Consider the following 26,017-nt stretch of genomic DNA (forward strand, 5'->3'; position numbering starts at 1 on the left):
AAATCCAATATTTTCCCCTTGGCCATGTCATATCCAGTGTTGGAATTCAGCTGTGAGAACTGGTGGGGCTCTGACTTTCATTTAGTTTGACCTCCCATTATGAGGAGTACTCGGCTCTCAATCCTGGTGGGCTGCAGCATAATTCCAACAGCGGTCATATCACATACTGAATGGAAATAGAGAAAAAATCCCAGGAAGGCCTAGAAAATAGAGGGTCGAGCAACAAAGTATATAACTGAAAACAACATATAAAAGGAGTAAGACTTTCAGATAGTGATACTTTTTTTCCTTCCCTGTTTTTCATTTGACCTGCATAGCAAATCAAGGCTGTTACATTATACACTCAGTATGGAGAAAAAAAAATCCTAGCTGATGACTTACCTCATGCAGATATTCCATTCTGTTAGAGTCAGAAGAGCATTAAAAAAAAATCTAGTCAAGAAAATAAGTAGAGAATAAGTGGTTTAAAATGTACATGAGGGCTTTAAAAGTGGCAGACACCCCAAACTAGTATTTGTGATAGCACAAGATCTCTACCAAGCAGTGACCTTGTCCGAAGCAGTTGGAAAACACAGTTTGCTTCGGCATCCTTGGATGCCTGCAGCTATGGATGAGAAGCTTTGTTCGCTCACCTTACTAGGCTGTCTACCACTGAAGGCCTGTATTGGCTTTGTGCATACTTCAGAGGAAAGCAGTCCTGCTGTAGTTACTGCAAGGTATAGATGAGTAAAGGTTCGTTTTAAGTGTCTAACAGATGTGCTCTTTTTGTAACCCATGTATTCCACATCTCTGCCCTGCGTGATGACCATCCCCTTCCTAACAGGCTCAGATAAGGCTATATTCTTGACTGAGTTACTTTTCAAGCTCCAGTGCATTCATCTGGACATAGTCTTGGGCAACTGGCTTGAGGTGGTCCAGCCTGAGTAGGAAATTGCACCAAGTGACCTCCAAAGGCACCTTCCAGCCTCAGCCACTGTGTGATTCTGATACCATCATCCTGAATCCAAGCTGTCTAGGCTAATTTACCTTGTCAAGAAATACAAGGTGGACAGAAAACCAGTTAATGACATAGGAGTGGTGTTAGTGTGTTAACAAGAAGGTTTGGCCATTAAAATTAGCCAGGCCAACTACAATAGAAGCAACATGAGATTAAAGATTTCCTGCACTATGACTGCCCTTGCAAGGATAAACCCTAAACTAGTTTAATTTGGATTCAGCACAAAGTCTAGTGCAAAGAACATATAAATCCATGTATCTGTGTTTATCTGAAGCCACACTGGATTCCAGCCTTGGTTACTGCGAGGTCAGTTTTGCCATTGTTCAGTGTTGCCCTTTCTCCTCACAAATGTTCCCCCACCAAGTTGAGCAGCATGCTGAATTACAACTGTAGAAAATCACCAATGACATGCATATGCTGTAGGCATTTTTGAGGTTGCAGGGCTAACAGTAAATATTCACACTTAAAATATTGAATTTAGGTTTATATGCCATGGAAATGTTGAGTACCTTCTTTGCTTTGTTTCCTCTGCTTCTGCTTTTCCCATGACTCTTTTATTACACTGAGCAAGTTCCATATCTGTAACATCCAGAAGTTGATGAGTTCTCATGTTGCATTTCCTTATTTTTCTCTGAAAATTTTCAATGAGTATTATTTTACCTGCATTGTTTTGGAGTCCCAAGTATTCCCATAGTCAGATCAATCATGGGAAAAATTTCATTCCTCCACCCAGAGATGCAGGGTTCCAGCAGTCTGACAGATTTCAGCCCCGCTCCGTGCTGCCTGGTCTTGTAGAGGATGAACGGTGGGCTTTCCTCTGGAACAGCCCATGGCCCTTATTGTGCCCCAGGCCAGGCAAATACCGTGCTCTGAGCATCACGGTGACCTCTGCAATCGCTGCCTCACGCTAAAAGGTGCTTTGGCATGTAAGCTGTAACCACAGATTTAGCTTTCTTTATGAGACACCATAGTCAGGATTTAAAGGTGTTTTTCCTAAATGTGACAAACAAGCCTGCTGAACCAGCTAAGAACTGTTATTTATATAAACTGGCAGTGATGTTACCTTGTATAAAATATGTTTAATTCTAACCAATGCATTTTTGAGTTATAGTTTCCATAAATATTTGTGAATACATTATGATAAAATCTAAAACCTTGGCAACAGTTAAAAGGAGAGAGTTTGCAGATAAAAATCAATATTGCCTGCAGTATCCCAAGAGAACATACTGCTAGTGAAGTTTAAATTAGCTTTGCCCTAAAATCCAAGACATTCCTGCAGCATACTTTAAAGCATCTTAAAGTGTGAAGGAGTTAAGCTAATTACTGTAGCATTTGAAGACAAGACATTTGTAAAATTAATGGGCTAAAGTCTGCAGTCTTTTCATTCAGCAAAAATTCCCACTGCAGTTGTGTGTTTATAGAAGAGCTGCAGAGTTTGGTCCCCTGCTTTCAGACAGTGGCATCTAGCAACAAAATACTCCAAATACCTTTTTCAGCAAGTCATGCAGCCCGTTCGGAGCAGCTCTGCAAGGCAAAACATGTGTGCTAAAGGCCTGAAGTCCATGCTATGGGTGTTTCAGGGAAGTTTACATCAAATTAGCTCAGGTCTGGTGCCATACAGCAAGTGCTCCCCTGTGGCTGGAGAACATCCCTTCAGATTCACCTGAGAGGAGCCCAGCTCGCCCAGTGGCTTTCTGCTCTGTGGTGTAAACCAAAGCATGGCGAGCGGTGGTGTTTGGGAGAGTCACCTCAGGAGCGTGCTCCTCATCTGAACTAAGACACCACCGTAGAGATGTGATGAGTGAAGGAGAGCTGTGGTAGTAGCCCCAGGTAGCATGAGCCCCCTGCAGTAATGCTACCCTGCTTTACCTTTCCCTTGAGGTGTGATGCCGAGTCCTGCACAAAACTGAAGCTGGCAGAGCCCTTGGGAAGGCACATGGCTGCAAACTGCTCTTCTTTCTCAGCTACTTCAGCAACGAGCAGAAGTAGCTGGTGTGAGGGCAGGGATAGCATTTACCTGGGAAACCCAGAGCCCTGTGCTTGGGTCAGGCACGAGCTCTGTTCAGCAGCTTCATTCTTGCTCGGTGTTGAAGTTCTCACACTAGGACATGACTACAGAATACAGATAAATAGGGAGGAATTCAGTTAACAGCTTCTTTTGTGAAGTGTTAGAAGGATGCAACCCTCTGCTGAAGTATTTATAAGGCAAAGCACTGGTGCTCTGCAATCCATTGGCACCACTCTCACTGCAGAAAGCACTGACCTCTGAGCTCAGGCTTCGAAAGGCAAGTTGTCTGCTAGTCGGTTGATCCCAGTCTGTTTCTCCTCTAAACCAGTCAAAGTCAGTAGGGGAATTACAGAGGAGACTGCAGCAACTTGTGCTGCCCCCTTAACGACGAGTAGCCTTGTTCCTTCCAGGCTGCAGGGACATTTCTTCCACATCTGTTTTTTAGCTGAAGATTTTTACAAGGCATTCACAAATGTGAAAAAAAATTAGTATATGATGTGAACATTCACCCAGCTGCATCTTGCCATGCTTTATTTTGGCTATGGAAGCTGCTAGCTGGAAAAAGGTCAGGATAACTATAACAGACTTCTGGGTTCTTGCTGTTTGAGAGACTCCAGACTTCACTCACCTTAAAAAAAGCATTGCTTTGGTTTCCTGACAGGTAGGGCTCAATTAACGGAAATTAAAAGTTGGTTTGAGATCGAGGGTGGTTGGCTGGGTGTGGGAGAGGATAGCTGGCTCAGAATTTACTGCATGGACTCTGCTGTAAAATGCTAAGATACATGTTTCACATTTTTTATCTAAATATAATTGCATTTCTGAGTGTTGGCCAGATGAAAAGAAACAGTGCACCAGATGCAACACACACTCACACACACACACACACACACACGTATTTCCCTGCCCTTCGCCTTTCTAGAAAAATCTCGTCCTTCCAGTAGATTCATTTTCGGATGAGGTTGCTTGTCTTTTTCCAGTTCATAGATGGAGTGAATAACTGAAGTCAGACTGGCAACGGTCATATAGAAAATTGTTCAGACTCCCAGGAAAAGTGAGATAATTGCACTTCTTACAGCTATCAGCCAATACAGCTTAGTTTCACTGGAGCAGTGACTGTTAGTATTTGGTTTCTTCCCAACTGCAAATTGAGGAAGGTTTTGAAATAAAATTTTCTAACTGTTCCTTAGTCCTTTGCCATGTTCTTAGAGTTTGCAGCAATTTCCCAAGTAACAAGCCTTTATTATTGCAAACCCTATATTAAAAATGCTTATGTAGTTGCTGCGCAGCTCACCAGCCTTTTGCAGGGTGTCTTTAGTGCCTGTGCACTTACAAGTTTATTGATTCCAACCACGGTCTGAATCTGTCCCCTGCCTTTAAATTCTTTCAGCGTTTTTTGATGCATCAATAACCTGTGAGTCTTTTACCTGCTTTCTTGCAGCTGTTTAGTGTCTCAGTCACCCTTTTGGCTCGTAGTAGGAGCCTTCAGACTTCCCTTGTAGCTGCCTGTCTGCACGCAGGTAATAGCAATGCCTGTGAGCGCCGGGTCCTGGCACGCAGGACTTCCCCTGTTCATCCCCAGCAGCTGCCCTTTTAGCACAGGCTGGAGAGCTCACAGTCTCCTTGACAGATTCCAGAATGTCCTCTCTGAATTGTTTCTTCCCTGGGGCAATCTGAAGGAATTTGCCTCAGATGACCGCATTCAAGCAAATCTCACCCTTACATTTCACTTTAGTCAATTTAAAACTCACACTTTATGTGGCCTTGGCTGCATAGCTTATGTCATCCTTCACCGCAATACAGACCTGCTCCTATCTCGTTACAAAGTGCTCAGCTCTGCCACCAGGTTTGATATACACATACAGAGCTATACTGAATTATTAAGGGTTTCACTTAAACCAGCAAGGCTCGGGAAGTTTTGAAATTCTATCTTTAATGTGACCTGCAAGGTTTAGGTACTAGAGATGTCTCTCAACAGTCGATGCTTTTAATACACTCTGTGCTGCAGTAGTTTATCAGAATGGGAAATTGGAAAGGATGGCGCTTCAAATCTGCAGCAATTATATGGAATCTGAGGTAGATATATGTATTCTGACTTCGGACATCTCTGGCTCTATTGCAGCTTGGCTGCAACAAAAAAATTAAAGACCTTTTCCTCTTATGTACATAAACACTGAAATCCTCAAATCTTCCTTGTCAGACAAAAGCCTGGGCATTCCATGATAATATTTTTCATGTGCCTTACAGTAGGAATTATTCTGAGTGTTCAACTTTGCCTCAGTAGGTCAGAGATGATATTCTTTTTATACAGATCTTTAATATAAGCAATATTCTCTCTCACCCCTGACTCATAATACAGCAGTTTTCCTTCAAAGTGTAAATTAAAGTGAAGCCACAAAAGGGTCATTAATGGACTTGGTAGAGTCAATATCGAGGGTATCATGTACTGCCTGTTTAATATTAAAAGCAAAGTCAATGGAAGTATGGCCTTAATATATGTGGGCTTTGTGAATACCAAAGAGATTGTGGGGAAAGTTTAAACTTAGGAGTGTGCAGAGAGATGAAACAGCTTGTGAGGAAGCATAATGTTGGGGTTCATTCCTGAAAACCCAGGAAAATACATGCCTGCAGTTAGGATTAGCAGAGGATTAGCATGGTGTCATCCACTGTATTTCATACTTGGAATTTTGAAGAATTCTGGTGGAGGGAAAAGATTTGTAGTTCCAGAGCTGCCATTTGAACAGCAATATCCAAATAACTGGCTAATCTTATCCTTCAAAATAATGAATGAAAAGGCCAGGATGCCATAGCAAAACCCTCTGCAGAGCATACTTTGCGAGAGAACTAGTAAGACACACAATGTAACTTCATTCTGCTTACGGAGTGTGAGACTTTTAGAGGACCAATTAAAAGAGACTTAAAATGCAATTAAAGGAGAAATCACTTGGCAACAGGGCATTAGCTATCTCTCCAATCAGCATTGCATTAGCGAGCCTTTAGGAAGAGATTTGCTGGTGGATAAAATCTTTGCAAAGCATAACAGCATGGCTGAGCGATGGCAGCTGATAGGCGCTGGGAGAAGCTGGCCTCCAGGGAAGGGACCCGGGCTGTGTTCTTCTTGTGCTGGGATGTGAACAGTGCCAAGTGCTGGGAGAGAAAGCAGATCCATAGAGCTGGCTGCACTGGAGAACAGAGGCCACAACTTGCAGCACATCTCGCCCTGCAGAAGCCCACAGTGCCACCCGGCTGGTCTGCAGCAAACCGCCAGCAGAAAGGATGCACTAAGCACTGCGTGGGAGACCAAGCGGCATGCACAGGGCTCGTGCCAGTGCACAGCACTCTCGCTAATTTAACAACAAACAATTATTATCTTGGTATACAATCGCATCTTCAGCTGGCTCAAATGTCTTCTATCAGGTGACATGAAGGTGCACAGATTTGGCATAACTGCTTGCTAGACCAGGGCCTGAGGCATCTTTATGTCAGAAAATGACCAGCTTCGGTCTTTGGAGTTGGGCTGTTTGACTCATCATGGTGTCTGGAGGGGACATGGATAGTGATTTTTTCAGAAAGGAGGCTCAAGGTTTTACCATGGTGAGATTTCAAAGATTTCTTCTACTTCCTTCTTTGTAGGATCTTGGCTACACAAGGGGTTTCTCCCAAGTGTTGACTGTCCCAGTCTTCTCTTTTTCAGCACGTACCATCAAGGAAAAGAAGTCATTTTCCTTTGCCAACATTCCTTGTGGTTGAGATTTCCTTCTGAAGCTATTAAACCCTGAGTTCATTTTTTACGGGGAGGAACCAAATGGGAAGACCAGCGAAGGTGGTTTTGTTGGAGGTGCATTGCTGGACAAACAGCACCACACTAGGTATGGGGACAAATTCTGCTTTCCTGAATCTGGCCTTATGCTCAGCTAGCATTGCTGTACTCTGATCTCACATTTTTCTAGAAATTGCACTATTGATCAAGCAGCCAAAATTTGGATGGGAGAAGGAGACGGGGCACATGCTGTTTGCATCTGGGTAGGCCACTCCTGCATCACTTGTAGCATACGAACGGGTCAAGCTCTCTTACCCTTCTGGCAAATGGTACTGGAGGAGGCAGCCCTTCTGCTTCTACAACTGCCAGTGCAGATCTGAATACCAGTCTGGGTGTCCCTGGGAATGGCAGACACCAGTGCCATGCCTCAGCTCTACTTCAGTGGGCTCCTCAGTAAAGCTGCAGGGGACGAGGAAGGTGGGGAGGTGTGTCAACACGCCTTGCTCCTGCACCATGGACTTACCCTTGAAGGGCACCTCTGTACTGGGACAAGGTGATATTTCAGATATTGCTTAAAGTTTCTGTATGTTGGATTTTGAGCCTGGGAGCCATAAACCAGAAAAGTCTGAAGAAGATAAGATGAGCACTTGTACTAAGAAAATACCAAAGGCAGAAACAAGGATTTTTTGTCGTCGTTGTTTTCTTCTTTGTTTTGTTGTTTTTTTGAGGAACAAATCAGTACATAGCAGGTGTGTGTGTGTGTCCAGAAAAAAAGGACTTAGCAGGAACTTCCCTTTGTGAAGTTAAGGGCTGCAGCCCCAGAGCTGAGCTTGACCTCAGGACCTGACCCAGGCAGTGCTCCTTGTCCTTGGGACGGACAGCCTGCCGCGGCCTGCAGCTGAATTGTGCCTGATGCTCTCCTTCAGATGAGGTGATAAATGCCATGAATGTGGCTTTATCAATAGATGGGAGATGGCCTTTTAAATATCTACATCTGCTTAGGCACTGAAGGCTGTGAGTGAGGCCTCTTGGAGATGAAAATGTACATTTGGGTACTCTGCGGTCACAAACTGCGGCCTGCTTTGTTCAGCCAGGGGTTCTGCTCTGCTTGTACACGTGGCTCTGCACGACACAAAAATAGTTTTAATTGTCTGTAATGTATGGCGAAGAGCCACGGCGACAAACTGCTTCCCACTGTCTCATGCCAGAGCCGATCCCTGAGAAGCTGTGGTCGGCCACGGCTCCGGCCCAGCACCAGGCCGCAGCGTGACAAATCCTGGGACATGCGGCAGTGGCAGCACCGGGATTCCTGCGGACACCAGAGAGACACCATAAAAATACGTGTCTCTTCTGAGTTACATCTAAAAAGTAATCTGTGCTAAATGCAAATCTGAGTTACATGCAAAAAAACCCTGTCAATCCCAGGGTCCGTTGCACCTCCTTTTTTCCTGCTGTTAGCCATGTGCTACTACTAACAATGTGCAGAAATGAACACTAAATTATTTTTCTTTTCCTACTGCTGATTATGTTTCAGAACATTCTTGAGCATTTCTTAGCAAAATGGCTCCAGATTTGCATAAGTACAGCTGTGCTGGTTTTTCAGATTTTAACAATGGGTATTTAATATTTTGTTGCTGTTTTGTGGCTTTTTGTGTGTGTGTGCAGGGAAATACCTGAAGAGAATGCAGAGCCAAAGCACGGCCATTTTACTTTAAGCTCTGTTGCGTGGACAGCAGTGAATAATTAAATCATCCACACCTTACCTAGAATGAAAGGAAGGCTGTTTACTCGTGCCTGCCCCTGAACACAGCGGAGTGCTGGAAGGCCACTTGTTCAGCCAAAGCACGGTGAACCTGAGCTGCAGAGCCTCGCCGTGAAGCGTGGGGCTGACGTTCCAATTTAGAAGCATCACGGAAAATCTTAATCAGTGCAACCAAATTAGCAGAGGGAAGCTTTTACACCATGTTCATTGTTTACGCTTATCATTTTTAATAAATTTTAAATGCTTTTACAGGTGTGGAAATAGGCATATTACCAAGATAATTTTCTTAATTGTAGACATCTTAGATTGAGATGTGACATTCACTGTAGTTGCCTTGCTCTATCTCACAGCTTTCTGAAAGCCATCTAGGTTTCCAACATCATCTCTGTGGCGCAAGTAGTCTCTTGATTGACATATCTCCAAATAAGCCTTTGAATAGCTTTCCATATTGGCCTTGAAATAATTCAGATGTCAAATTACCTCTTGCCAGACTTCCTGACTCCACCAGGCCCCTTGAATATGTTTTTTAAAGTATTTAGGGGGAAAATATTAAATTTTTTCTAAGCTGGGTCAGGGTTCATAGTATTTGCTAATAAAGAGGCAGGCAAGGAAGATATTTACTTGGGGAAGGCTTTTGGGGTATTTTGTGCAACAGCTGCAGGTTGGGACAGCCTTTGGTTTGTGTTTCTGTGCTTTGCATGCCTCCAGCTTTTGGCATCTTTGCATTTTTCTCCCGTTTTTCTTTCAAGACAAATAAGGAAACAGTTTTCAGTCTTTTCACCTTTTAGCAAGGCCCATCTATTCAAAGTTCATGTTGAACCACTTTGCAGTTTGACAAGGAGTGTGCTCCTGCTTCTCATTTTGTTCCCTTAGAACTCACTTCCAGCTGAAATGCACGGAAAAGCACAGAGCCCTTCTCACCACTGTGAGCACTGGTAGGCTTCTGTCTGCCACGGTGTGCTGCACGCTGCTTTGCAGCTCCTTAACAATTGCTCTTCATAACACTTGTGCAATGCAAGTAGCCCTGAGGAATGATACGTGCTCTTGGCTTTGGTGCACAGAGGCAGCCACATCTCCCTGAGCCGCTGGAGAATTATTGTCTGGTTAAGGATTGCCCTAATTACTGGTTGCTCTTTCTGAGTGGACATTATAATAAATTCCCTCTTGACATTGTTCTACTAAATACTGTGCTGTCCAAGGGCCAAATTTTGATCTTTATCAAAAAATCCCACAGTCTTGCTGTGGTCAGTACCCTTCATAATCCAGCACGGGTCTCCTGCTGAAGGACCTGGTGGAAAGCAGGAGTTTCCCTGGTAATTACTCGGGAAATTGTCTTTGAAAATGGTCTGTCCTTTTGGGTTTTGTTGTTCTTATGCTGCAATAAGGTAATGGAACAAGTGAGGCTTACAAGGATGTTGTTATCCAGCTCAGTGGTGTCACCAGTGAAACCTTGCAAGTGGACGTGCAAACCAGGGTGGGGGAAATGCAAATGAAATTCAACCGTTTGTATATTTTCTCTACTAAGTTCATGACATCATAGATACTAGGAAGTAAAACTTGTTATCTAAAGCTTAACGGGCTAGAACAAACACTTCCCAGGTAGACATCAACAAGGGTGTTAGTTGATGAAGTATTTCAAATCTGGAAAGAAGCTTAAAGCTCCAAGTGTTTTCTCCCTGCAACATGGGACAAAGCTATGCTGCAGTCAGATGGAAGCTGCAGCAGTTGCTTATATTTTTTAGTAAAATTAAAATAAAAATGTCACTGCAGTGCATTTGCTTTAAATAATGCACTAATAATGTGAAACAAAGGTAACATTGATTTAATTGTAAGGAGTAATGAGTAAAACCAGTATTTTTTTTCTTGTCCTGGTTTTATGATCTGCAGTGCAATTATAAAAGTGGAAGGAAATGTGTTTATTTGCTATCTACGTTATTAAATTGGATATCCCCTTACATTATATCAGGCTTTTTATCTCGTTTGCCTGGTGTGTTTAACTTGTACCGGTTGTTTTGAGTCCACAACCATGTGAAAAACTGGTTAGTGGCAGCTTAGCACTATTAAGACCGTGTTTGCTGCAAGCAGGTACTATTTGTCAGGTGGCACAGAAATGCTGCAGAACCATCGACCTGAAATGCCCACAAGTATTGTTTCCTTTAAAAGAATTTCCTAGCTCTAGCCTTATCTTACAACATAGGCTCAAGTAATCTGAAAGGTAAATAATCAAAGAAAAGTTATTACCCAAGACTGCTTACAGTGCTATTAAATCCAAGTCGCTATGTGATGTTGAAGATGCTGTAGTTAATTTTAGAAACAAGCATGTGACAATAGTTACACACTATCAAAAATGTTTAAACTCAGTGATTATGATCCAAAAGTAATTATACACTGCATTCAAAAGAGACAGTTCAATGCGCCGCAGAGATCGGTTACAACCCAAATCTGTGAATAGAAGCAGTGAGCTTGTATGACTGTCACGCAAAGCCCTACCAAATTACTATTCACTTCGATTAACTTTCAGTGACCGTGTCTATAGGCTGCCTGGTTAATGGTTTTCTGTCAATACTGTAAAAATGCTAACCTGTCTTTACATCTAATCAATTTTGAAATGGCTCTTTACATAAATGGTCTATTCCTTTTCTTCATTAAAAAAAAGCAATCAAATAGGATTGAACTGAACAAGCAGTTGTAAAAAAAAAAAAAAATACAATAATTAATTTTGAGTCTGTGTATTTTGAAGTAGTCGTCCTTGAGTATTTTCTTCATCACCATTTTTTTAAAGGGCATTGAAAATCAATGTTTCACTTTACTATCATCCATCTTTATATAGTAATAAATTAAGTAGAAAGTATTGATATTTTTGACTTAGCTTTTAAAATTTACATACTAATGACAATTATACCCTTGTGACTTTTGATTTCTGTTGCTGTTTACTGACACTGACTAGGGGGAAATTTTGTCATCTGGGGACCATTTTTCCTCTGCACGAGTAAGACAGTGTCATATCTCTGGTAATATTATGCTTGAGATCTTAGCCATAGTCTCTCTTGCTGGACTTCTTTTCAAAACAGAACATACAAAGTGCAAGTGGTTGGAACGCTTCCCATGTTGCCCCGTCCCTGTGTGCTCCAGCTAAACCAGCAGGCGCTGGGAGCCTGATGGGGCTGCTGGAAGAGCTGTGAGCACGGTGGGCAGCTGCAAAGGCAAACGGTGCTGACAAACACCCTGCCTTAGGGTGCCCTCAGTGGTGCAGCCAGCCCTAGGAGGGACGGAGCAGCATTTGGAAGGGGGTGGGTGACTGCAGCTCTGCCTGTCAATCCTATCTTATCCTTTCTGGCTGTTTTTCTTCTGTATGCTAGTCTCATAAGCAATGTCTGGGTGGTATGATAGCTAAAAGCACCCTAAATCCAGTGCATAAAGGAAGGAAGCTTTCATGGTTTCTGTGATCCTTTTAAATATATTATTTAGAATATAGCCCGCTGTTATTGCAGAAAGTTAAGAGGGGCTATTTTTAGCGGTGCATGAATACTTGAAAAAATTATTTGCAAGTGTTATTGTAAGTGAAAGATGCAAGTTAATTTAGCAGTGTTTGCTACATCTTTGTTCACTGTCTGGGAACATTCTGAGCTCTTTTCTTTGCACAAAAACATTTGCGGAAAGAACTCGTGATTATAAATGACTGGTGCCAGAAGTAGATGGTCATCTTGTGCATTCTCTGCTGGCATGGGAATCGGCTAACCAGATACCAGAGGGAGAGAGCGAAACACCACGTGGCTTAGGTGAGGAGATTGCCCAGCACAAATGCTGATTGCACAAAGAACGTAAAAAGGCTCAGAGCAACAGTGGTGGTTAAAAAAAAAAAAGACAAAAAACAAAACCCTGCCGGTAAAGCACTGGCAGCAGCTTGCTGACATGACCCATTTGCCGAATAATTCTAAGTAGCAAATAGATACACAAGCTCACTGTCAGTTTGCAGATAATTTGCAAACAAGAAAAAGGAGTTACAAGTGTTGAATATCTTGTTCATTGCAAGTATCTCCGTTCTAGTTATTTTCTCCTGTTTATCCTCTACCAAATAAATTCTTAGAGCATTTCTTTCTCCTATCGTGTGATTTGTTTGGGCAGGCAATTCTATTTGCTTTCACTTTTGGACACCTTCCTGTTAAAACAAAGCCTTAGTTTATTGTCTACTAATGTCCATTACTGTGCTAGCCCTCTCATTTACTAACCTACAGGTGGAAAACAAACTCCTTTGCACCGAGCAATAAAACCAAATATTGACAGGGCAGCCTGGCTGGATATTCTGCATGCAGCAATATGTAAGTAGGTGTGTTCGTGGGAGGTCATGTAAATACTGTACTGGAAATGTATTGAGTGGGTGCAAAAGTTAATGGCAAATAGTGCGCCAAAGGCCAGATCCTGCAATGCTTTACCATGCGTCTTACTCCAAAAGTCTGTCTTCTTGAACTAACAGGTTTTTCTACGAGTAACTGAGCACGGGCTCAGGGTTTGGCTTTAAGGACAGCACTGCATAGTCTGGGTTGGAAGGTCTCTAGTCCAGCCCCCAGGTTTGTATGGGTTTCAAAGAGGTTGTTGAGGGCTTTTTCTCATTGGGTCCTGAAAATCTTCAAGGATGGAGACTGCACATCCTCTCCGGGCACCTCATGCCCCTGCTTGGCTGGCCTGGGGAGAGGTTCCTCCTCATCTCCCATCCAGACCTCCTGATTCACCTTTGGTGCATTGCCTCTCATCCTCCCACCACACTCTGTAGAGCCTGGCTCCATCTCCTCGCTGCACCCTCACAGGTCCCGGGGCTGCTGTCAGGTTGTCCCTTATCTGTCTGTCCCTCCTGCAGTGGGACAAGCCCTGCGCCCTGTGCCTCCCCTGCAGCCCTGGCCAGCATGGTGGCCCTCATCGGTAGCCAGCTGTGAGCGAGCTCCTCTAGCCAAGAGGACAGGAGCAGGCTCTAGTACAAACACCTTAAAAAATATTGTGTCCTTGTCAGCACTGAGCAGCTCTGCGGCTTTGTGGGACTCCTCCCTCCTCCAGAAAATGCCACGGGAACCTGTGTGGAGCTGCCCTGCGCTCGGGGCACCAGCTTGGTGGGTGCACTGTACTCACACCAGCTCCTTTTTTTCTTCCTCTGAGCAAACAGTGGTTCAGTCATAACGGCTAATTTGCACAGCGCTATTGATTGCCTGCAACACGCTCAATTCTTGTTTAGATTCCCCGGGATAAAGACACAGCAGCACTGATGTGTTTTTTCCCTCTGGAACTTGAAGGGTGCTGGAAAAGGCAAATACAAAAGAAATTGTGCACCAAGGTACAGACAAACCATATGTTAGCTGCAGCTCTCCCCAGGGCAAGGTGCTAAGTTTTGTTTACATTTTGCCAAGACAGCAATAAATTGCTTGTTTACAGATGACAGGAAGAAATGGGATGTCCTTAAAAGCAAGCTATGCACACAGATGCAAACACCACACGGACAGATGCACATCTTTGAGCAAGTAAAATTAATGCCCCCTGTCTGCACCTCCCCCCCCCTTCCTTTTTTTTTGGGAGGGAGGAGGGTCAGCCAATCCTGGGGATCATTATGCAGGATTATAAAAATATTAAGGCTGATGAAAGTTTGCCTTCTCCAATTTCAAGCTGAATGGTGTAGTGCGCTATTAGATCAAACTGACCAGGATGTGCCTCGCAGCCCTGTCTATGTGCAAAGGACAGAAAATATGAGAGGTGTGGAGAAGGACTCACTTTCATCAAAGTATCAGTTTCCAGGATAGTTTGGAAGCCCACAGCATTATTGTATTACACATTGCACAGAAGCGTGCCTTGTTCTTTTTTTTTTTTTAGTGTTTTAGAAATAAAAGACTTTTCTTCCAAATTGCGCTGGGAGGCAAATTCTTCAACAGTGTAATAGAAAATGTTAGACAATATTCCTTACTGGAGCTATTGACATTTTTGGTAGTCGTGACACTTTGATTTTTCTCAAAACATATGGATCAAGCCTGAGTGTGTTATTGGACAGGAAGACCTGATGAAAGGCCTTCCTTTATCTTTCTTTGTATTTTTTCCCCTCTGTTTGTTCATGGCTTTCTCTCTGAATATAATCGTGGTTTTCTTATGCTGCCCAGGGAGTCGTTATTGCCTTACTAAATATTTTATAGTGCACAGTGCACCATACCTGCCAACCGGTTATTATTTGTTATATAAAAAAATAAAGGGAGAGCATGTGAAAAGGAGTGTGTGTTAAAATTTCAAAACTACACACAGAATAATTTTAAACCCTTAAATTAGATGTCAGGCTGGTTTTGGTTTTTGGATATTTTTTTTTATTTGCTTGAAAAAGGTCTGTTTATAGTTTGTTTTTTTCCCCTCTCTTTTTGGTATGTGTTCCTTGCTATGATTCCAAGCACTTGTTTCCTCACAGTTTCGTTTCCTATTTGTTCAAAAGGGAAAAGTTCAAAGCCACTCTGGCAGCTGAGGGAAAAGCTTGCTGAATACTAACCCTCAAGTGTCTGTCTTGTCCTGACCTTGAGAAAGTAGCAGTAAACTGTTCCATTGCAAACACCACATGTGTGTTTTGTTAGACCAGGTTAGGAGGGGTCAGAGCTCACCTGAGGCTCGGGCTGCAGATTTAGACTTCTTTTCAGCAGCATAATGTATTTTTAAAAAGGGACATTCTCGCCTTTGTATGGGCCTAATATAGGCTCTGTTTAAAAACCTGTCAAAATCCCAAGCACACACTCCATAAAATATAAATAAGTACTTACTGTTTGCAGATGTTGCTTGTTTTTCATAATGTTTGTATTTGAAGTCCCGAATCCCCGCTTCCTGTCAGAGCCAGCCCTGGTGCTTTAGTCCATTTATTTCTGAAGGAACGGGAAGAACTTCAAAATGCAATTTCTCAATGAAGACACTTTCTGTCAAATCTGTCAGCATTCGCAGCACAATTACCTTTTTTCAGACTAAGGCTCGCGTTTATGGCTTTGACTGCATGCACAACCTCTCTTCCCCCAGCTCCGCTAGCGCGGTTGCTGTTTTTAAGAGGCTCCCACTTGCATTGCCTTGTGACTTTGGGTGCTTTCGAAGCGCGGGGGCAACTCGGCAGGCCTTTCTCCGATTTGCGTCTTTTAATTCATTTGCTAACTGATACAAAGGGCATTGTCGGGAGCAGTTCTGTCCTGGGAAAAGGGGGAGAGCAGATTTTTTCATGTGCCAGCTCTCCAGCATCTCCCTGGGTAAAGGGAGCTCTGCCGAGCCATTTCTCAACAGGGGAGAGAGGAGACAGGCAAAAAGGATTGTTTCAGACCCCCGGAGGAAGACCGGCGTTTGCTGACCTGCTGTCTGTCTGCCGAGCAGATATAGATCATTTTTAGGGGATCGTCTAAATTCCACTTAATCCAAAGAGAATTTTCTCAGATTTGGATGGAGCTTTTCTGCCGCCCACATCAGAAGGAGCGGTGCGCATGATGGACAGCTTATTGGAAATTATCGACGGGATTATTTGAGGTCCTTCTCACACCAAAAACATGAACTCAGCCGGACCGAGGGCCTCGCACACACACCGTGCCGTGGCCCTGGCAGCAGAGGGGAGCCTCCCCCAGGGGTGAGAGCGGCGCTGCCGGCCAGGCCAGGGCACCCGAGGCCCGACAGCAGGCCCCTCGCCTGCCCTGGCTCTCCAGCGCGCGTTTCCCCGCCGTGGTAGTGAGCCTTACCTCGACATTCCTGCTTCAGTCACCATCTTTCTAGGTGAAGTTTCCTTTCCCCACCTCCCTCCTCCAGCAGTTTAACCTTTCCGCTAGCGGCAGGCTCTTTGGTGTGCAATGCCACCTCACTGCTGGCAAGGAGAGGGGAGAAGAAAAGCCTCTCCTTTGTATCACAGATTCAAAGGGTCATTATTCCTCCGTTCCCCACGGACAAATGTGTGAAGATTATTGTGGCAAGTTAGTATTTATTCTGAAGCCCTAATATGAGCCTCTTGAACATTTTAATAATGCATTCTCTGGGGTCCGCGCTGCAAGTGTTTAAAAGGCAGCAATCCGCGTTAGCACTGCCTGGCTGCTGCTCTGCTGAAACAGCCCAACTTAGGGCTTTGCTTTTGATCAGGCCCTGCTTTTAAAAAAAAAAAAATACAAGAGTGCCTTTGCCCCCATCCTCACCAGCCTCGATTTCTTTTATCAGCTACATTGATCTGGAAGCAAGGACAAGGCCACGGTATTATATGTCCACATTTGTTACACTGATTTACGAGTTTCTTAATTCCAAAAACCTTACCTTATCAATGGCCTCAGGAAGTCCTAAAGCCCTGATATTAAGCAGAGAAAGCCCATTTAGAACCCAAATAGGTGTTCTGTCTCTTGTTTTTTGTGGGTGTTGCTTTGTCTTTGGAGACAAATATAGGATAAACAGTGTTCACTTGCAATTTGCCTCTTTCTCTGCAATTTTAAAGCTTTCCTAAGCATGCGTTGTTTCTGTAGGACCTGATTATAAACATATGCGGGCGACAATGTGCAAACATGCTTGGATCAGGTCAGTGGAGTTTTGCTTCATCTTTAAAGCTCAAAAGCCATAAATCAAGATGAAAATACTCCAGCCAAGAGCTTTACCAATTGATACAATTTTAAAATAGGCCGCTGCTAAGGCTTGGGGGAAAGCTGACATGATGACTTTTATAATAGCAGAACGTTTAAGGTTATAGAAATAAAAGGAAGAGGATGAAATCAGTCGCGTTGATCTTAGCCTGCAGGCTCTCTCAGCTAACTCGAAGCTCCAGCAATTATTTCTGCTCTGGCTTTTCCCCCTTTTTTCCAGCAGTCTGTTTGAAATGAAGCAGAACCAGGCATGGCAAGCTTATCAGTGTCGTTAGCTGACAGGGAGCACATCACACCTGCTTTTACTTGCTAGTTTTTCAGGCACTTTATGCCACAGAAGAATGTTGATTTTGTTCTTATAATGTGTAAAGATTCATTTATTTCACCTTTTGAACTTGACAGAGCCACTCAATTTTGATGGGAGTTGGTTTTCATCCTGGCATTTGGGGAGCCCTGGCAATTACTGGGCTGTGGCCCAGGGCTACCTGGGTGACACGTCGAGATGATCGCATCCACCAGGCTATGGGGCTGGCCCCACTGAAACACCCAGCCCTCTGAAAGCCCACAGGACCGAGCAGGACTTGGAGATGGCCAAGGCTTGACCATGCCGACATCCCCTTGGCCGTTTGTAGAGCTGGGCTCAGAGAAAGGCATCCACAGATGCTCACCATGGCACCAGGCAACAGAGCGGGCTTTCAGCTGTGCCATATCACTGGAGGAGCCCTGGTTAGAAAGAACAGCGAGCATGGGTCCAGAAAGCTTCCCTTCATATTTACTTGCCATCTTTTCTGTTTTAGTCTTACCTGAATTTTCTAATTTCTCCTTACAGAAAAACTTGAGCATTACATTAATTGCCTGATACATGCTTATTTTAGCAGCTCCTGCCCGCCTTGCTATGTAATCACATAAGATTAGGAAGATCATAATCCATCCGAAGAGGTCTCACCCATCTTTTCCAAGAACCTGCTCCATCTGCGGTACAGATAAGTCATTCTCCCCGTGCGCTCCAGCACAGCACGTCTAATCGTACCGCTGGAGGAGCAAAGGAATTCACTCACGTAACGGGTCCCATTATAGATATTCTGTCATCTCCATTTCAAACCTGTGAAAGCCGTATTTTGAGTACTACTGCCAGGTGTGATAACAGGAGTCTTGCACAGCACAAGAGAGCTCGAGTATCTGGGATCTGTAGTACGTCGTTGTTCGTACACAGCCCTACCTTTAGCTGCACAACGAAGCTTGCAGGATGCGAGCTTGTAGCACTGAGAGCCGTGGGATCCTCCCTGCTGACTTGTAATGACAGCAGCTCAGACCTGCTCTAAAGCAGGCACTCATGCAAAATATTTCAAACGTATCTCGCAGCTATTGTTCTTTCCCAGCCAAACAGCCTAGCAGCGACAGATTTTTAACTATTGAAGACTTCCAGACCACTGGCTACTAGACAGGCGTTTCGTGCCTACGTTCCAGGTGCTCTTAAAAAGAGATTATTGTATCCGAGCTCTGCTTTCCAGGTTTTAATACAGCCTTGCTGATGAGTTCCTTCACCCTGGGTCTTTGGGCATGGTTGTCATAGAAGAAATTCAGAGCAAATTTAGGCCACGGGCCTATGACACGAGCACCTTTCTGCTCCTTGCCGAAGGTGTGGGCTATGGCAGGACTGATGGCGAGGTGCGACCTCCAGCACTCCCCAGACTCCTGGGGGAGGCCAAAGGGGAAGCCAAGGCCTCTGCTTTGAGTCAGGTTTGTGGAAAGGTGGAAAGCAGCACCAGGAATGGCCTCAGAGAGGCGGCTCTTGAAGAACCACAGCTCGAGGGCGGGATGCCAGGAGGGGCAGTGACCTGTGTGGGCAGGATTTGACCCCGTGGTTAAATTCAGGAACACGGCCCCACCTGTGCTCGGCAGTAAAACGGCCTGGATTAGCGGTTCCTGGGGCTCCATGTAATGCTGATTTTCCTGAAATCCAGTGATAAACACCTTGAAGGACTGTATGATAGATGTGTACAGAAACAATTCAAGTGCTGTGGAGGGTGTCACAAAACAAACCCAGACTCTGCAAGCTGGTTCCTTTATCAGCTCTTCTGGGCGGGTTACCCTATATTTTGAGACATGTTCCTGTTTGTCAGAGTGCCATGCAAGTGTTTTTAACAAATATGGATAATGTGTTATTTTATTTGGCTAATTGTCAGGATGACAATTTCTTTTTTTTAAAGCAGCCTTATTTTAACAGGCAATTGTTGAGCAGTATTACTGCTAGCATTTTTCTTTTCCTGGGGTTCAACCTGAAACAGTTAATCCGAGTGTATATTTATAAGAGATTTCACTTTTAAATATTTGATTATCGATTAAACATAAAGTTTGAACACTGCAATTGCAAGGTCGATTGATTTCAGGAGCTCGGCCTGTCCTCTCAAGAGAATGCCTTGCAAAAAGGACTGATTTGAAACGTGCATAATCTTTACCCCTTCCTTCTCCCACAATTTCTAAGGGTTCAGATTTTCCAGGCTGTGTGTAAGGGATAAAGGAATCGTAATGTGCAAGAAAGCATTGTGAGACTCCTGCTATTCCACAATCAGCTGTAACTGTCCAGCACAATATGTTACACGCAGGCATAAAATATGGTCCTGTGTGCCTTTATGGATTATGTGCTGATGAATATTTATTATGTCTCATTATTGCAAAATATTCGAGCAAGAGCATCTGATTGACAATTATTTTATTGCTGTTTATTTGTTATCATTTTTGCTTTGGCAGGAGCTTGAAAACTGACATGCATTTTCCTGTCTATATTTGGCTTTGGAAATTGGTTTAAAATGTATGAATTTAAAGAAATTACCCAAAGCAAACTAATCTTTGTTTGACCTTAGGTTATGTTTTGTGGTATCCTAATACCGCCTCCATTATTCTCTTTGGTCTTTAGTTTATACTAATGGGCTGATATTATGCTGGGCAACTTTAATTAGGGTGTCTATTGCTTAGTAGGCAGCATTTTTGCTTTCAGGCAAGTATGACATGCTGTACAGGGGAGACTTAATTCCTGTTTAGGGAAAAACCTTAATACATCTCAGATGCCAAGTGCATAGTGAGTAACCACTCTTAGATGGGGGGGGGAAGGTTTTCTCCCCTAGATACAAAACACCGATAATCCCATTAATGTAAATGAGTGATTACACATGTGCATATCACTGGGAGAATACATTGTCAGGAGATGCCAGAATTTTAGATGAGATAGAAATAGCACATAGCATATCATTTAATGAAGATCCCAAATATTCTTGCGAAGGAAGTTCTGTGTAACCGTCAAGTCTGAATCTCTGGATTTTTATTTTTATTGTCTCATTAGAATTATAGCAAAAGTAATCTCTAAGGCTCTATTGCTATATTAATACTTTTTTTATTTTATTTTACCTTCAGTAGCTTTTTAGATTTGCCTTGCAAATGCAAGCTTAGATTTACTGTAGATGACTGTAATGAAAGGTGAGTTTGTTAGATGACATTGTGGGTGCACATATATTTCCCGAGATATTTTGTTGAAATGTTACAGTCCCTAGGACACATCATACAATGCAATATCAGTGTTACTGACATATCTGTGAAAACAATCACAAAGATAAAGAAGGTGCTCCATCATGTGTTCATTTCCATCAAATTAATAATACATGAAGTTCATATAGTACAAAATGTCAATTATTTATTTTTTGTATATGCACAAAACAAGAACTGTGCAGGAAGAATTCTTGTCAGAAAACGAGAATACGATTTTAAAAGGTTCCTAGTAATTGTCCCATTTAAAAAAAATAATATTTTTTACCATGTAGTAGAAGATAGAATAAAAATACTTGGTTATACTTCCTTCAGTTGGGCATTTTGTGAACAGAACCTGGGAGTTTTGCTTTAGTCCTTTCAGGATATGCATTATAAAAAAATGAGATACACATTTCCATACTCCTAATCCTTATATGACCGGAATAAAAATGGAATATTTCAGTAAAACCAAGCAGTGATTTTTAAGTTATAGTAAGACATTAGGACAGGAAAAACTCAGGTGAACAGGAATACGCTGTAAACATAATGAAGTTATTGATTTTAATTTTCTGGCTTTCTCATTGAAGAATGAAGCATCTGTACATGATAGCCGATAAAGGGAAGCAGAGGAATTGGAAATCTAGAGCAGATCCAAGAGAGGAGGTTTTCTCAATAGCTTTAAGATAAATTCCATTTTTTCATATGCTTGGCTGGGAACAAAAAGCAACGCACAGATAGCATTAACTTTGCTGTGTTCCTGCAAGTACCAGTGTGTGTGTTTGGAATACTTCCCATGGTATTCAGGCAAATGTACGTTGGCCAGTTTAGCCCATTAACCAGCGGAAATGAGTGATTCTGAAAATCCAGGTGCCCTTCGTTGTTCACAAATGAAAACACAGAAGCTGCCACCTACCAAACACTGGGGTTTCTGGAGTAAAGCAGCAGCCGTGCCCTAGACTCCTTTCTGATCCACATCTCGCATGGGTTTTACTACCTTTATGTCAGTAGAATGACAAATAATTTCTTGTTTATGAGTAATTAGACTTTTTATAAAGTTGGTTTTATTGAAGAAGCCGTTCCTTTTTACAGCAAAGTCTTTGGCAAAATCATACTTAGCTCTGACAGCTGAATGCTGTCAGAAGCAGAACCAGTCAAAATTGCTAAATGGGAAATGCTGACTGAAACAGCTTGTTTTGGATCGTGGTAAGATTTTCTGTGGAGGTTTAGTATTCTGTGCAATTTAAAATTTATAACAATCAATTTTCATTTACTATATATAAAAAGCTATGAAAAAAATAAAAGAAAATAAAAGCTTGTGCTACAATGCAGACGTAAGGACATATAGGAACTGGCATTTTTGGTATTTTTTTTTCCCTTTTTTGCTGGGTCTCAAACTTAAATAGCTACTTGCTTTATCTCTGTGCTTTTGTCTTCCATCTCTACAATAGTGCTGTGAAGATTAATCCATTAATAATTGTAAAGTGCTTGTATTAGTAGTGGTGTTGTAGTCGTGATAGTCTTGGAATAAAAGTGAGGCAAGCTATTTAGGGAGATGCAGTATCTCTTATTAGTCAGAGGCGTTCCAGATGTTAGAGTTATACTAGACCATAATCCTGGAACAACAGATAAGTATTTGGGCACACCAGCCCATTTTTCAGGTCTGAAATAGGAGCAACAACCTCAAAGCATTTGGATAAAATGTTCTGAAATTCAGATGCCTCTGACCCTGCTCCTCGACGGGCGCTCATCCGCATGGGACCCAGGCTGCCATGAGAAGCTGAGGGAGGACCCAGCATTACTCCTTGGTGTAATACTCCTGCCAGCACATGCATTTGAGTAAGAAAAAGGGAGTGAGCATCATGGTATGTCTTGTGCTACCAATTTCCACGGGAGATGGAAGTTAGAGATCCATTTGCTAGGGAGAGACAGAGAAAACAGAGCTGGGGACCGTTTGCACTGCTCTGCACCAGGGTTTGCTGCCAGAGCTGGTAAATATTTGAAACAATCCTTTGCCAGCAAAAAGGGATGTCTGTATTATGTCAAAATGTATATTTGCATTTGTGGGGGAAGCTTTACTGTCATATATTTACTGTTTGAGAAATGTTCTAAATGTGAGTTTGGGATACCGAAAAGAACATACTCAAATGGAGAGCACCTTCCTGCCCCTGAAGTAAAGGAATGTGTGTACTGACTCTGGCAGAAGTGATTAAGGCGCATTGTCACACTTTATTTATGGCATTGCAGCATCTAGGAGCCTTAGTTATGGACTGAAATGCTTCAGTGGACCCCAGCCCCCATGTGCTCGGTGCTGCCCAGGCTCCTGCAGGAAGGGCAGCTGGTTTTTGTTGTGCACGGGCAGTGCCAAGGGCCAGAACAGGCTGGGCATCAGCAGGATGGCAAGGAGTGGTTTTGAGTAGGAATTTAATGGAGACCTTTACTGTCTGCTCCTTCCCACAGTCAGGCTGGATGCTGGTGGGTGAGGAATTTTTCGATGGGGTACATGCGGGGCAGGGTAGGTGCTGCCAAGGGAAGAGCACCTGGGTAGGCAGAGCCCTCCTGCAGCACCCACACTGTCAGCAGTCGAAGAGCATTTCAGTGAGACATACAGCATCCCGGGAGACTTTTTTCATTATACAAGGAGTCTCATTTCCCTTCTTAAGCACTTTCACTTGGCTGGAGCTGCGTAACTGTGCTGTGGTTGAGGGAGGACCAGTCCTAATTCCTTACTCCAGTCGTGATGGGTTTTCCACCCACTCATACTGTTACCATACCTGTGTGTCACCACTGATTTCACTGAGTTGCTTCTCATTTGTTCTATTGGGAGAAAAAAAAAAAAAAAGTAACATATTTCTAAGCTGATACATCTGTCATCATTTTAAGGAGCACCTCTCCCTAAAGGTTGTGTGTATATATTCTGAAGATGTACTTACCAAAATTTTCAGCTTAACCTAAGTTGAAACTGCGAAGTTTTCAGACTTCCAGTAATTTCACTTATAAATGTGCACGTGTATTGTTATTAAAACCCAAACTAAAAATAAAGTTTTTGCTTCTTACAAATGTTTGCATGAGGCTACAGAACTGAGAAAAATACCATTATTTTCCTTTAAGTTCTGATTTTTGTATTTCAGATTTCCTTTTTTCCCCCTGTCTCTCCTTGATCTATGTCACAAATGATGGGGACCTGTGCTCTCTGACCGTGCTGGCTCAATCCAAGCCACCCCCCCTTTGAGGGGCTGTGATGGGCTGGCACGGCGATGACCCGACAGCGGCCGCAACAGCCCCTTCAGCCCTTTGGGAGCGGACCTCAGGCACTTGCTGTGACAAATATATCCAGCACAGGGCTGCAGTCTCCAGCTAGGAAAACCTTTTGCACAGCAATTATTATTAACATTGCAGCCCCACGTAAACCACATTTGAAATCTAATTTTTCAATCAAACTTTCATCCATATGAAATCGCACAATTTATCATCAGGATAAGGACGTTCAAAGCTACTGATGGCTTGAGTTATGAGTGGCCTAAAAATAATTAACAAGGAACAAAATATGGACACTTTTTATACACACCAGTGCTTTTTGGTTCTTGAAGGTCACATTTGAAAGCTCTTTATTCTACATATTGGGGCAAGGAATAGTTTGGAGTCGGGTCATCACAAACCGTCCATGTTCTCAATTGCACAGTTCTAATCTGAAAAACTTCCTTAAGTGAAGAGATATAATTCTCACATCATCATGCGGCTCCAGAGGGTCAACTACAAGATCAAGCATTGCAAGACCCTTGATAAAATGGTAAGATTTGCAACATTAGCTCATCTGGTTGTCCAAAGTTGGCATGGCTTGACTCTTCAGAGCAGTGTAGGTGTTGTGGGCCCTGAGCTTTGCTGAAGACGAGAGCGAAGCAGCCCACTGCAGCCCAGCAAGACCTGATGAAGTCAGGACATGGATGGGGAGGCAGCTGTAAGCCCGAGCGTGTGTGCTGAAGAAGGAGAAAAGGAACATTGAGGTCAAGTAGTCCTATTTCTGTCCAGGATTTCCTGGCCTGAAATATATGCTCGTGTGTAGCACAGATGGTCTATGCATTTGCAGCAAATCTGCAGTACACGAGACCTATGGCATGTGTCCTGTAGAGCTGATGGTACTTGTGCTGTACAGTTGATCTGTGCATGCTTGGGAGACATTTCTTTGGCATTTCTGGATGTCCATCAGCTTGGCACTGGTTACTGCTCTGGCTGGGTTGCCAGAAGTCCTGGAACAATGTCCAGAATCCTTAAATTCAGCCCAAGCAAAATTTCCAGATGGAAAAAAAAAAAAAGAGGACAGGTCCATGGCAACACCCTCACGGACTGACATAAAATCTTCTAGCACCTGGTAAATCTGTTCATACTTTTAATATAGTATTAGTTTTCTGGTGGTAAAAAAAAAAAAAAAAAAAAAAAAAAAAGTGAATTTTGCTAAGATAACCTCCTATGTGAAAGGAAAACAATTTTTTAATCTGAAGTGACCATGTAGACTGATTGTATTTATTTATTACTTACTCTCAGGAGGCACTGTGCCTGGCTGGAGTGCACGCTTCACTCTGAATGCAGCTCTAGCTGGGATTTTGGACTTCGTACTTAAGAAATTCTTCTTCTTCTGTTTTTCCCCAAAAAAGAAGTTTTCCTGTAGTTTTGAGTGGATCTTTTCAATCCAGAATGAATGGGTCTTTCTGTAATACCACTAAATTGCCTCTGAGTGTCTCTATAGTTCATCTCCTCCTAGAAACCAGCCAAGCAGGAATAATGCAAGAGAAATGAGTCACTGAAATTTATTGGTGTCAGTTTTGGTTTTGTATTCACAACGTCTTTTACTGTTATTTTTAAGGATATTGCAGATTGAAACAAGGGAGGATCAAGTGTCCCAGTTGTGTTTAAAGGAAGTAAATCTTTAAGAAATGATTGTGGAACAGATGTTAAATAAATGATTTTGAGTTAAGATCTGTGACAGAGCAGTGTACCTAGGGAAACTCTTTAATAGCAAATATCTTACTGTGACTTAGACATATCACTGAATAAAGGGAAATCAGACTTTTTTATTGTTATAACTACATAATGCAGTAATTTAACACAAAAGTAGAAAAATGAATTGTTAGGTCTCCAGCATGAATATGATTTTAAGACAGCGATCACTTATTTTAAGAGAGTAGAGTGCCTTACTATCTGTCAGGTGAAGAGCTACACTAGGGGCTTTAAGCTGGAATTTCAGTGGCTTTTGATTACACACAGCGTTGAGATGGTTGGAGTGGGTGTAACTGGGAACTGTGTGTGCCCTTATCAGAGTGGAAAACAGAGTCTGTGAACAGCTATGCTATTTGCTATCTGGCTATTGATGAGGCTCTAATGC

This window comes from Aythya fuligula, chromosome 12 (genome assembly GCF_009819795.1).
Source record: "Aythya fuligula isolate bAytFul2 chromosome 12, bAytFul2.pri, whole genome shotgun sequence".
Taxonomy (NCBI): Eukaryota; Metazoa; Chordata; class Aves; order Anseriformes; family Anatidae; genus Aythya; species Aythya fuligula.